The sequence below is a fragment of the Cyprinus carpio genome, chromosome B1 (assembly GCF_018340385.1).
Source record: "Cyprinus carpio isolate SPL01 chromosome B1, ASM1834038v1, whole genome shotgun sequence".
Lineage (NCBI taxonomy): Eukaryota > Metazoa > Chordata > Actinopteri > Cypriniformes > Cyprinidae > Cyprinus > Cyprinus carpio.
The window spans coordinates 20,357,990-20,370,914 of NC_056597.1; the positions used below are offsets into that span (position 1 = coordinate 20,357,990).

Here is a 12,925-nt window from a genome sequence, read left to right on the forward strand (position 1 = left end):
TGGGCATATTGTGCTTAATGCAGTTAAAGGAAGGAAAGAAGCTTACAAATAGATTTAAGTGCAAACACAAGCAAACAGTCGTACCCCTGGGTGCAGTTGGGGTGGCAAGGATGGCACTCGTTGTTGGTCTCAGCATATTTGAAGATGAAGCTGTTTGCTCCCTGCAGACCATCAGGGCATTTCTCCACACAGTTGGGTCCATCTTTGAGATGTAAGCACTTCACACAGTGATCTGGACCCTGTAATGGGAGAAGAGAGAAAGATGTAAGATTAGGAAATGAAATGTGTCTGAAGCATTGTTTTAAAAATATTTTAAAAAGTTGTTTTAAAAGGGGGAAGGAAACATTTAATGAAACAAACACAGTCGTGTAATATAATTTTGACTTTTCCTAACACATTCAACCACAAAAACAAAATCTTTTGAAGTTCAAAACAACTTTCTGGTCTTTAGATACACAGATCCTTTTTTCTTCTTCTTCTTCTTCTTTTTTCACTGAGCATTGCCGTTCAAAGGTTTGGGGTTGTCAGTGTCACATGATCCTTCATCCTTCACATGATCCTTTATTTTTTTTATGAATACAAAGTATTCAAATAAAAATATTTTGTTATGTAAAAGTTTTTTTTTTTTTTATGTATCCTTGCAGAATAAATAAATATAAATCTTAAAATTTTGCAGCAAAAAAACAAACAACAACAAAAAAAAAACATTATGTACCTAAACTTTTGAACGGCAGTGAAAGTCTACTGTATGTAATTTCACCTGTTTTACTGTCAAACAAACAAAAATCATAAGTCCATTTGGTAAGGCAATTAAAAGTACTGCTCTTTAAAAAATAAAAGGGACATTCGTTTAATTTAGATATTAATACTACAGATGCAGGACATTTGGGACATGTTATGCACCACAGTTTAATTCTTTGTGTAAAGTGATTTATCCCAATGTAAATATAACACATATATATATATATATTAAAGGCAAGCACCACTAATAAACAACCTCTTTACATCAGTAATATGCAACTGCGTGATACAGCATGGTTAGCCAAGCCTTGCATCATCTAATACAGTCTGACGATACATTCTGAATGAGGCTACAGACAGGATTTAATTTTGAGACTGTAAGTGGATAGCTTAATTTGTTTCTAATCAATACCACTCTGTTTCATGCTATATGCAGACTGGAGCCATGATGAGATGAGGATGCTTTTTATGTTGTTTGATGTCAAGGTTGTCAAGTTTTAATTAAAGCAAAAACAAAATCCAGTAACTAATTTTTTCTCAGATGGCTTTTAGGCTCGTACCGGACCATGGCAGGTCAAACTTTTCTCTCCAGCTTTTTCACACTGGCTGTCACACTCAACACAAACTGAGCCATTGGTGTACTCTCGAACATCCCTAGAACAGATAGAGAACAATGTGTTATGAGCCAATTATTGTATACTGTAGTACAGTCTACAAAAACAAGTATATAGCAAAATGCACAAGTATTGACAAATATGCACGGTTTCCATGACACTGAAGGCCTTTATACTCAGTGACCAGGGGCTGCTGTGATTAAATCTAAATCTAGGTCAACTAACTAAACAGACATACAAGAAAAGCAATACAAGTGGAAACAGCTTAAGGAGCTGTCAATACTACTCTCATTTGTTTCTGCTGTCGATACTTTCATTGAGAGTATTCGAAAAGAGTTTCCAATGAGCAAAGAACGAAAGCTTATCGATGAAGTCCTGGAAGCAGTATCTAAGATGTAACAGAAATCAAACCTACAGTGAATGAGTACCAACAGTTTGAGGACTCAAAAAAAAAAAAAAAAAATAAATAAATAAATAAATAATAATAATAATAATAATAATAATAATAATAATAATAATAATAAATGCATGGTTTCCTAACTGTATATATAAGATAAGAAATGTTTTTGCTCTAATGTTTTGCTCTTTGTAATCCTGGAAATTGTTACCATTTCATTTTTGTATTTATTTAGAGAAATTCCTTTTTAAAAATGTTAGAGCTGACGTTAGAGGTTATGTATAATTAAAATGTATTTCTTAAATTCTTAACTCATTCTTAAATTCCATAAACACATTTGCAAACAAAAGCCTAGCATTGGACATTTTGCCTGTTCTTTTCAAAGCCTGTATCCATGTCTCCATGTTATTATTTTATTTTATTTTTTCAGCCTGCCAGAAAAGCAAGGGAGTCTGTCTATTCCTTTGAGTTATAAATAGCATTAAAAGCATTTTGATCCCTTGATCTTGATAGTCTGATCATGATAGTCATACTGCAGATTTATCTTTGGAGCCAGCGGGCTGTCTTGAACAAATCTGCATTTGAAAGGCAACAGCAAGCAAAAGTAGTTTAAGATTTCATTCATTCATTCATTCATTCATTCATTCATTCATTCATTTATTTATTTAATAAAAATAAGACTTTGGAAGAAAAAACAAGTTCTCTTCATGAATATAGTGACACCACAAATGATTTTTTTGCACACATACAGTACTCACCCATAATATAAGTTACAGGACCTGACACATGTCTTTCCTCGGCTGAAGTATTTGCACGAGAGACACTGATCTGGACCAGGACCCCAGCATCCTTCCTCCGAACACAATCGATCACAAACCATCTGCTCTTTAGCTGAAAAAAAAAAAAAAAAAAAAAAAAAACATATGCATATGAACAGAAACAAAGAAAACACTGCAATTAGTTAATTCATTTGGAACTCCAACCCACAAATATAGCTGTGAATTGATGATATTCATGAAATATTTATAACACAAATTACCTCAAGAAAGCTTGTCATGTTTCTTGACAAGCTTTAAAAGGGCACTATCTTAGCTATTAGTTACAATAGCTATTACTTTATTTGTATTACTACTAATTAAAACCATTAATTATTGACAGGTAATGTTTTTGTAAGAAGTAAATAGTGTATTTATTGAAGTGAAAATGTGCATGTTTTAAGATGATATTTAGAGAGCAGGGACCACATCAATCAATCAATCAATCAATCATTACTGTTCAAAAGTTATTGTTCAAAAATATAATTATATTTAATTAAGATATTATATTAAAAAAATTGCATGTTTTTTTTTTTTTTTTTTTGTGCATAAATAAATGTGCTCTACTTTGAATCACTGAAGGGGGATTGTTTAAATGCCATGTCAATAATCTTTAAATGATCAAATATCAATGATCAATGATCAAATATCATATCTGTTCAGCCTTATAACTTTTCATTTGTTAGTACTTGTGTGACAGTGTCACTATACCTTATATACAGTCTACATTTCAAATTCCCCAGCCATATAAGAAATAGATCCTTGCTCCTCAATAGGGTTTGCAAAAGCATTGTTCTTCATGGATAAACACACTGTGGGCATCTGTCTGGGCTGTTGGTCAGTTGTGTAGATCAGTCTGCTTTGATTGATGATGTGGAAAAGAGGCTAATGAATGAGTCGGCTAACAGAGCCATTAATCCTTCACGTTACAGACTTATTATCACACTAATTACATCCAGCTTGGCGGTATGCACTGGAAATGGCTCTCCGTCTGTTAACATCTTCATTAGCCCCACAAGTTTAACTTTCACAAGTTACATCTTACTTCAGTGGCCTAATTCCAGTTTTAGGCTATCGTTGATGATAGACTTCATTTGTGGCATAGACATTTGTCCAAATATTCAAACTTCATGGGTCTGTATATGATAAAAAGGCACATTTTTGTACTACAGTAGTGAAAATATTGAGGGTTTTTTTTTTTCTTATGCTTATCAATGGTGCATTTACTTGATGAAAAATACAGTAATATTGTGAAAAAAAGTATTACAATTTAAAATAACTGTTTTACATTTAATGTATTTTAAATGTGTCACATAATCCTTCTGATTTGCTGCTCAATAAACATTTCCTCTTATTATTATAAAGTTGTTCTGCTTATTTGGTGTAATTATTTTAATTTTTTTATATATATTTTTTTTTTTATAAAAAAGTTTTCAGATAAATATCGTGTTCCTGTGGCTCAGTGGTAGAGCACTGCGTTAGCAGTACAAAAGGTTGTGGGTTCAATTCCCAGGGAACACACATACTGATGAAACAAATGTATAGCCTGAATGCACTGTAAGTTGCTTTGAATAAATGTGTCTGCTAAATGTAAATACAATGCACCCTTGAGTTATAAAATTATTAATTCCTTGAAAAAAATAAAATAAATAAAAATAAATAAATAAATAAATTCACTGATCCAAAACAGAATAGTGTATATCAATTATATTTACTATACTGTATGTGGTACATATAAGTCTTATCTAAAGAATGTACATACTGTATGATCACTCACATAACACATTTATGAAAAGGCAACATTCAACCAAATTCAATATTAAATATATTAAATTAATAATAATAAAATTAAAGTTGTAATACATTTAAATATATATATATATATATATATATATATATATATATATATATATATATATTAAACAAAATACAGTATGATGCTAATAGCTTAACTCTAATAAATATACTATAACATAATAAGTTACAATAGCAAAACCACCTGTTTTATAATGGTCATGCAAAATTGAACTGCATTTTTTGGAGAAAAAAACACATGGGGGAAAAAAATAAAACAGCATGGCAATAATGAATAACAATATAAAGTAATATTGTATTTCCTTGTGGCTTAAGCAGAACTGCAAGTGTATGATTCTCTGTTCCCTTATATCAGTATCAAATTTACTAAGACATCATTACATGCAGTTACATTTGTTGTACTTCTAGTAGTAACTAAATTACAGAATCTGATCCTCAGTTTTCAGTCTAATTAAAGTCTATTTAGAGACTCACAAGTCTGATATGGAAGCTTTTCAAGCAAATGTATCACTATAGGATGCCAAGTTTTTTATTCTTGCTTCAAACATGACATCTTCTTTAGAGGAAATCACAGTTACTGAACAGATGGAAGTGTAGATGAGAGCTGAGATTGAACGACACTCACTACACTCTCTGGGGTCCCTGTTGTTCTTGATCAGAGCTCTCTGGGTGCTGGTGCGGAACAGACTGGTCCAGTTCACTGTGTTGTAGAAGCAGAGCTGGCTGTTGTTGGTCATGTAGACGTTACCAGCGCTGATCTCTTTCAGAGACTGGAACTTGAGCGAAGAGATCCAGCGCTGCTTCAGGATCAGCAGAGAAATACCACTGAGAAAAAAACAAAGATGCAGACAGCTAATTCAGCTTCACTTTTCTTCACATTAATGCAGGATATAATTGAAGGTGTCTCTGATAAATGACAACAACGCTACTGGAACTATTTTAAGTGTCACATCCATAGGGGTTGAATATTTTTCACTTGAATCTAATATGAAACAAGGGAATTCTTAGAAGTAGTTAATGAGGACTTCTCTGAATACATTACTAAAAGAATATTTAAATCATTTAAAGTATGAGCAAATCTGTGAAAAGATTCAACCCAAAATTGGACAGGGAAAGTACACTTGGGACAACAACATACATTTGCCAATCCTCTGAAAGTACAAAGGCCTATTAGATTTCACTAAACTAGTCCAGCAGTGAATTTTGGACATAGTTTTGTGAGTTGGACGAGGAAAACAGGATTTACTCATGAGTATCGTCAATCCACCTATAGTTCAGCCACATAACTGTGACACAATGTTCTGAAAGAATTTTCTAACACTTAATTAAATAAATGAAACACTTTTATTATTATTATTATTGTTGTTGTTGTGGTCATTATTGTTACTGTTGTTGTTGTTAAAGGGGTCATATGATGTTGCTAAAAGGAACATTTTTTTTTGAATTTGGTGTAATGAAATGTGTTTATGCGGTTTAAGGTTTAAAAAAAAAAAAACATTATTTTCCACATACTGTACATTATTGTGTCTCCTCTATGCCCCGCCTTCTGAAACTCGTTGATTTTCACAAGGCTCATCTCTCTAAAAAGCGAGGTGTGCTGTGATTGGCCAGCTATCCAGCGTGTTGTGATTGGCCGAATGCCTCAAGCGTGAGACGGAAATGTTACGCCTCTTAACATATTGTGAAGGCTTGTCCGGCCGGAGTGATGAGACAAAAACATAATACCCATTATAAACGTGATATAAACATGATTTTTAGTCGTGTTTGGTTTTGGAAGGCAAAAACAAAGTAGTTTCGCTTTCTCAACGAAACAATGTCACACACATCTGGGTGAACATCTGGGTGGCGTTATGCAAATCTTCCCACACACTGACATAGATATGTGGGGGCATGTTAGAACGAGCCGTTTCAGGGGGGCGTGGATGAGTGTTAACTTTTATAAAGAATATCTCCTTGGATTTGAGACTTTAGTCTTTGCAACTTCACAGATCTTCTTTATTCACCAAGAGCTTGTAACATTCCTAAGAGAAAGGTAAATTTGAAATCGAATCATATGACCCCTTTAATATTAACTAATTTAATTAAAAATAGTAGTAGTAGTAGTAGTAGTAGTAGTAGTAGTAATAGTACATAATTTAATTAATATTATTATAAAATTTAATTCATTAAAATAATGATCATGAATAATAATAATAATAATAATAATAATAACAATAATATCACATTTAATTACAAAACATCATACAAATAGAACATCAGCAATTATAGCAATAATAATAATAGCAAATTTAATTAACTGAAATAATAAAAAATATATATATAATAAAATAATAATAATAATAACATAATATTTTATAAACAATCACAGTGAAACATAAAATGTTTTGAACATTTATTAAATAATATAATTGGTCCCACTTTATATTAAGTGGTCTTAACTACTATGTACCTAAAACAAAAATAAGAACATGGACTTATTGGGTTATCGTATTGCATACACTTTTGCTGTCATGGAAGTGGGATTCAGGTAAGGTTAGGGACAGGTTTGGTAGTAAATTAAACGATTAATTTAAACGTAAGTACTTAGTAGTTAAGACCACTTAATATAAAGTGGGGCGATATTTTAATTTACTATTTTCAATAGCTATCAGTTGTGTGCAATCATAAGCATCATGCAAATTTTTAACTCCTTATCAGGATATATCAACATTAATGATAATGATGATGATGACTTTCAACTACAATTTTGTGATAATTTACCTATAAAGAGAGCGTCCTCCAATAGTGGCAAGGTTCGAGAAAACGGCAAGATCTGTCATGTTTTCCGGCCAAGACTGAATGTTCAAGAAACCTATAAAAACAGAACAAATAAAAAATATCCGTGCTTTTAAATACCCTGAGAATAAAACAAATAAACAAGTTTGTTACTATGACAGCAGACATCGGATCAGGATATTGCCACAGGTCCAGTGAGTGCAATATTATTTGCAGCCAGTCAGACAGTATAAAACGACCCCATTACATTGAAATGAAAGTATATTACGGGAAATGATTGCGCTAATTAAAAGAACAAGTGCCATTACCACAGAGTATCATTTCTTCAGATGCACATTGTTTTAATTACCAGTTTGTTGTCTTGCATTGGGTGAAATTTGTCTAAACTGAGGGTACACCAATGGCGCACAAGAGAACAGTTTCTGAGTTTCATTTTGAAAACGTTGCTTTGCTGCTTCGCTCCATTAGCTATTTGGCACAATCATAAGAATAAGCTGAAAGTGACAAAAGGCTTTTAGCATGAGTCATAGTTCATTCCTTTGAGGCTTTATAAACAAATAAATATTGTGTACCGGATAAAGATAAGGATTTGTGACATAGAATATTTCCCAACTCAAAATTAATGTATGAAGAAATAAAGAAAGTTGATGGTTTTACCACAAGGCAACACAGGTTTAATGGACTGTCATGTGATGCATGCTGACTATCGCTCACCTGTGATCTCTCTGACGGTGCGGAATACATTAAGCCGATCAGGGTCCAGAGCTTTTATGCCATGAAACATGTCCCTGAAAAACGAGCCAGAAAAAAGGTTATACAAGTTTGACCATGCATAGGATATATATGCTAGACAAAGCTTTAAGACATATAGGCCACAAACAGATAAACAGACTGGACTCACCCTTTGATGCCTGTGATGAGGAAGATGAGGTTGCCATTGATTTTGGTGCAATTGACAAACTTCTCAATGTTGCTGGAATCTACAGTTTGAGCCATTTGAAGACTGCCGGTACCTATACCATCACACACTGAACACCACAAACAACCAGTTTAGCATTTATACAACAAAACTGAGGTCAAACATTTGGTTTAATAATTCTGGAAGGTAAGTTGGAAACAAAAACAAATAAATAAATAAAACAAAACAGACATAATAATAATAATAATAATAATAATAATTATATATATATATATATATATATATATATATATATATATATATATAATATATATAAATACATATATCAAAAAAAAAACAAAAAAAAAAAAACAGGATGGATGAATTTCTGCCTCAGACTATATGGCTCGAAATTGGTCTTATTCAAATAACTAGCTATCTATAAAGAAACCGGCTGCAGATTGAAACAGCAGTTCAGTTTCAGACTCAAACAACCCAAAACAAACTTGCTGCGTGTTTTCTTTTCAGCTTTTCTAAGCTTGCAGACACATCAGAAAATAAATGCAAAAAAATAAATAAAATAAAAAATGTGACAATTTAATCCGATGTCCCCTTTAACAGATTCTCAAAGATATGTTGACATACATTGTAAAATGAGCTGAAAGACTGGCTTGATCATATTTCACTGAAGAAAAAGAGTTATTCAAACATCAAGCGAGTCAATTTCCCCCTCTTTGTGAGCCTAATTATGATCAAATGCGAGTCATATTGAGATTGACTAATATGACCCAGTTTGGTGCCTGGGCCCATTATCACTTCTGCTTATTTTGTGGTCATCCCTCATAAATCTCTATTGAAAAGCAACAAATTTTTGTTGCAATCATGACAGAGGAGACCAATAACATGTTAACTCTTTACATACTTCCCAGTGTTGCATGCACTGCAGGTATACGATTCCTCTGCCTTTTAGACCATCTGAAACTAGCAAGAATTTTTCATGGCTGGTTAGTGCTGGTTAGGCTGGTTTATGAATAGACTAGAATGGGATTTTCTGGATGATCAATGTAGTCTTTTGTTGGTTAACATGGCTAAGAAGTCTGTGTGAGACACCAGAACACCAGCATCCCATGCTAATGACCAGCATCAAAAACACAAAATATGCTGGTCTTTTCATTTCAAAGGCAGTCTAAGAAGGGCAGATGGAATTAATGAAAGGAAATTTAATGGGAGAAAGCATAATGCTTAATTTGGTGGATGTACGAATAAAAGTCCTGCCTTTTAGTTAAATAGTCAACTGCTTTTTTGATCATCTTTGTTTACTCTCAAATGTGAATATGCATTAGCTGGATCAGCCTGAAAAATACACATTTCATTTCCTTTTATATGGTATATGTCTTAAAAATAAATAAATAAAAATCAATCCTTTCATATTCAGCAAGGATGCATTAAGTTGATCAGAAGTAACAGTAAAAACAATCATAATATTACAAAAGTTTTCTATTTCAAATAACTGCAGAAATGTCCATTCATCAAAGAATCCTGAAAAAATGTACTGTATCATGGTTTACCCAAAAATATGAAGCAGCACATCTGTGATGTTTGTTGATCATCAAATCAGCATATTAGAATGATTTCTGAAGGATCATGTGACACTGAAGACTGGAGTAATGATGCTGACAATTCAGCTTTGCATCACAGGAAGAAATTACAATTTTAAATTGTATTTTTAAATTGTAATAATAGTTGACAATATTACACTTTTACTGCATTTTTTTATCAAATAAATGCAGCCATGGTGAGTATACCATACCTCTTTCGACAACATTAAAAATACTGAACGATAATACACATTATGTAGTATTATTTGCACTAAAGGGGGGAAAATGTACCATTACCTGCATGGCTCCCAAGTGAACTTAAAGGGACTTTCTGGATCTATGTATCATCGTCACACTAAAGTCAATGAGAAAACTAAACAATATTTGTGAATATCACTGACCTTTCGGACAGATGTCAGTGCATGGGATGCACATCTTGATGTGATTTTCCTCCACCTCCATCTTGTTGCTCGGACAGGCTCTGACACAAGAGCTGTGATCCACCACAAAGTTATCTGAGATCCAGCAAGGAGAATATTTGAGTATTAATGAGACAGCTGTGCAATGATAGTCTTAAAACATTCCTCAAATTGGAATTTGAGGCTAACAAACTTTTTGAAAGGTAGTGACCATGAGAAAGTGATTGTTTGTATTAGTAATCAGTAATCATGTTCTCCAAGAAACTTTACTTACGTGGGCATTTCTTGACACAGAAAGCTCCATAGGTGTATTTGGCGTTGGGATTGTGCTCGAGCTGGAAGGTTGTTGGATTGTAGACGAATGGCTGAGGACATTGTGTTACACAGGCCCCAGTGTCATTAAAGTTGGTACAAGCCTGAGAATAAAAAAAAACAGTCATGTAAGTATGTGGTTGATTAACAAAACATGATTATAACGGAGAAACACCTCTGCAGAGCTGTCAGTGTTTTCAACACACATTACAGTACAACATCACAATGAAACAATGTCAAAAATGACATGAGCAGGCATTTGTCAATACCTCTAGTACACTTTAAAATCACGCAGAATGAGGTAAAAATAAAGCAAGATGTTGACATACGAAGCAGTCTGTGTCTTTGGGTCCGAAACAGCCTCCTGCACATTCACGGTGACAGCAGTTACTGACGTACGGACCAAAACAGCGTCCATCACACTGCTCTGCACACACCGTCTTTGTCACTGTGTGATTATGAATATATATATATATATATATATATATATATATATATATATATATATATATATATAGAGAGAGAGAGAGAGAGAGAGAGAGAGAGAGAGAGAGAGAGAGAGAGAGAGAGAGAGAGAGAGAAGGGTTATTCACAGAAAAAAAAAATTCTATACTAAGTGACAATAAATATAATGTGTGTGTTACGAATTCTTTATTTGTCTTTCTTTCTTTCATTCAAATAATGGCAATTCCTGATTTAACATACAAAATAATGATTCATTTTTATTCAAAAATCTCACACACACACACAAAATTAAAAAAAAATTAAATATATTTGACAAATACATTCCTGAAAATACTTGGAAATATATTTAAATAAATAAATAAACAAATGTGCATTATAATAAATAAATCTTTGTAGATGTTGGAACTGACACAATTTGGCAAGGCGGATATGATTTTGGCCGATGCTGACAATCTCAAAATAACCAAATATCTGCAATTAACAGTTTCTAGAAGATAATGTCATGCTTGAGTTAGATGTTTGGTTGATATACGGCTTTTCAGCCTGCATACAAATGTACTCTTTTTGACAGCTAAATTAGTTAAGTGAAGCAGTGTGCAAAACCAAAACAGACACTGTCAAATAACAAGTTTGTCACTCTGTCTCATCAGACAGTAGACTCCATGACTTGAAATACTTCAAGCCGTCTCCAGCGGTCTCAAATGTCTCATGGAGTTAAAGTGCATCGCTGTGATGCCCAGAGCTCAAGAAGAGATTATGATCACTGTCTCTCTCTGTCCTTCTTTCTTTCACTCTTTTATTTTGTTCTAATTACCACCCACACTATGGACCGTATCACCAGCAGGTTACAGACAGTAGAGATACTCTGATAACCCTCCTACCAGTTAATTATCACAGCTACCGGCCCAAAAGCTCAAACTGACAATACCAGACAGCAGACTTTTGCCTTTTATTAGAAATGGTGTCAGAAATGAAAATCTCTAACTTCAGAAGCACATTGAGAAACAAAGAAAAAGAAAGAAAAAATAATAAATATCGGTTTACTTCTGATGAAACTCTAAATACAGAAAGCACATTCTGTTGCCGCAGACAATCAAATATGAAAATCTGTCTGGAACAGCTATCAAATAAGCATATTATACAAGTAGCATTCAAAAGTGCTTCTTAATGTTCAAACGATTATTTTAATGATACTTTGATCAAGTGTGATCTCAGCTGTTTTTTATAGATAGTTCAACAAAAAAGGTGACTTCTATTTGAGTCTGTTTGACACACAAAGCCACTGTATATTTAGAAAGCATTCATATGGACTTAAGATACTTTTAATTTTATTTCCCTCTTAATTCAATTTTGAAATTTTAAGAAGAATTTAAGATGAAGTTTAAAAGAAGGCTATTAGAGAGCTTAAAACTGGAATAGACAATAATAAAGTTGTGGTATATTGTATATGTAGAAAGATGAATTCAAACTCACAGCTTTGGCACTGGTCTTCCTGGTGACCCCAGCAACGTCCATTACAAGATCTGTGACATCGTCTGCCTGTGGAAAGAAGCCAGAATAATCAACCATGACATTTTGTGCTCTATATAATAACAGAACTGAAATGATCCATTCAAATGTATCAACAAAGATCACTTAGAAATAGTTCAGACACTAGATGTGAATTTGTATTCGTCTGTAACATTTATACCACATCTCGTATTCTACTGGTAGTAAAATGTATTCATTCAGCCTTAGAATTGTACTACTGACAGGCAGTTTCTTTCTTTTCTTGTTCTGCACAGAGAAGTTCCCTATTGTAAATGTAATTGTTTTTGAACTGCAGTTTGAAGAACCTGACTTAGCATTCACAGGATAAATTAATGGAACATTAACCATTACAGTTCCAAAAGTAGAAAAGAGAAAAATAGAAAGGCCACCTTCTCCATCTTCCGCGTCTTATATATATATATATATATATATATATATATATATATATATATATATATATATATATATATAAATTTATCAAATCTGTTCTGATGTGAAGAACAGTATTTCACATAATTTAAAAATAAATAAATAAATACAAACAGG

General features: G+C 33.0%; 1 pseudogene; it reads right to left on the reverse strand.

The window, feature by feature from the left end:
• LOC109052422 overlaps window positions 1–12,925 on the reverse strand; it is a 158,985-nt pseudogene that overhangs the window by 25,945 nt on the left and 120,115 nt on the right.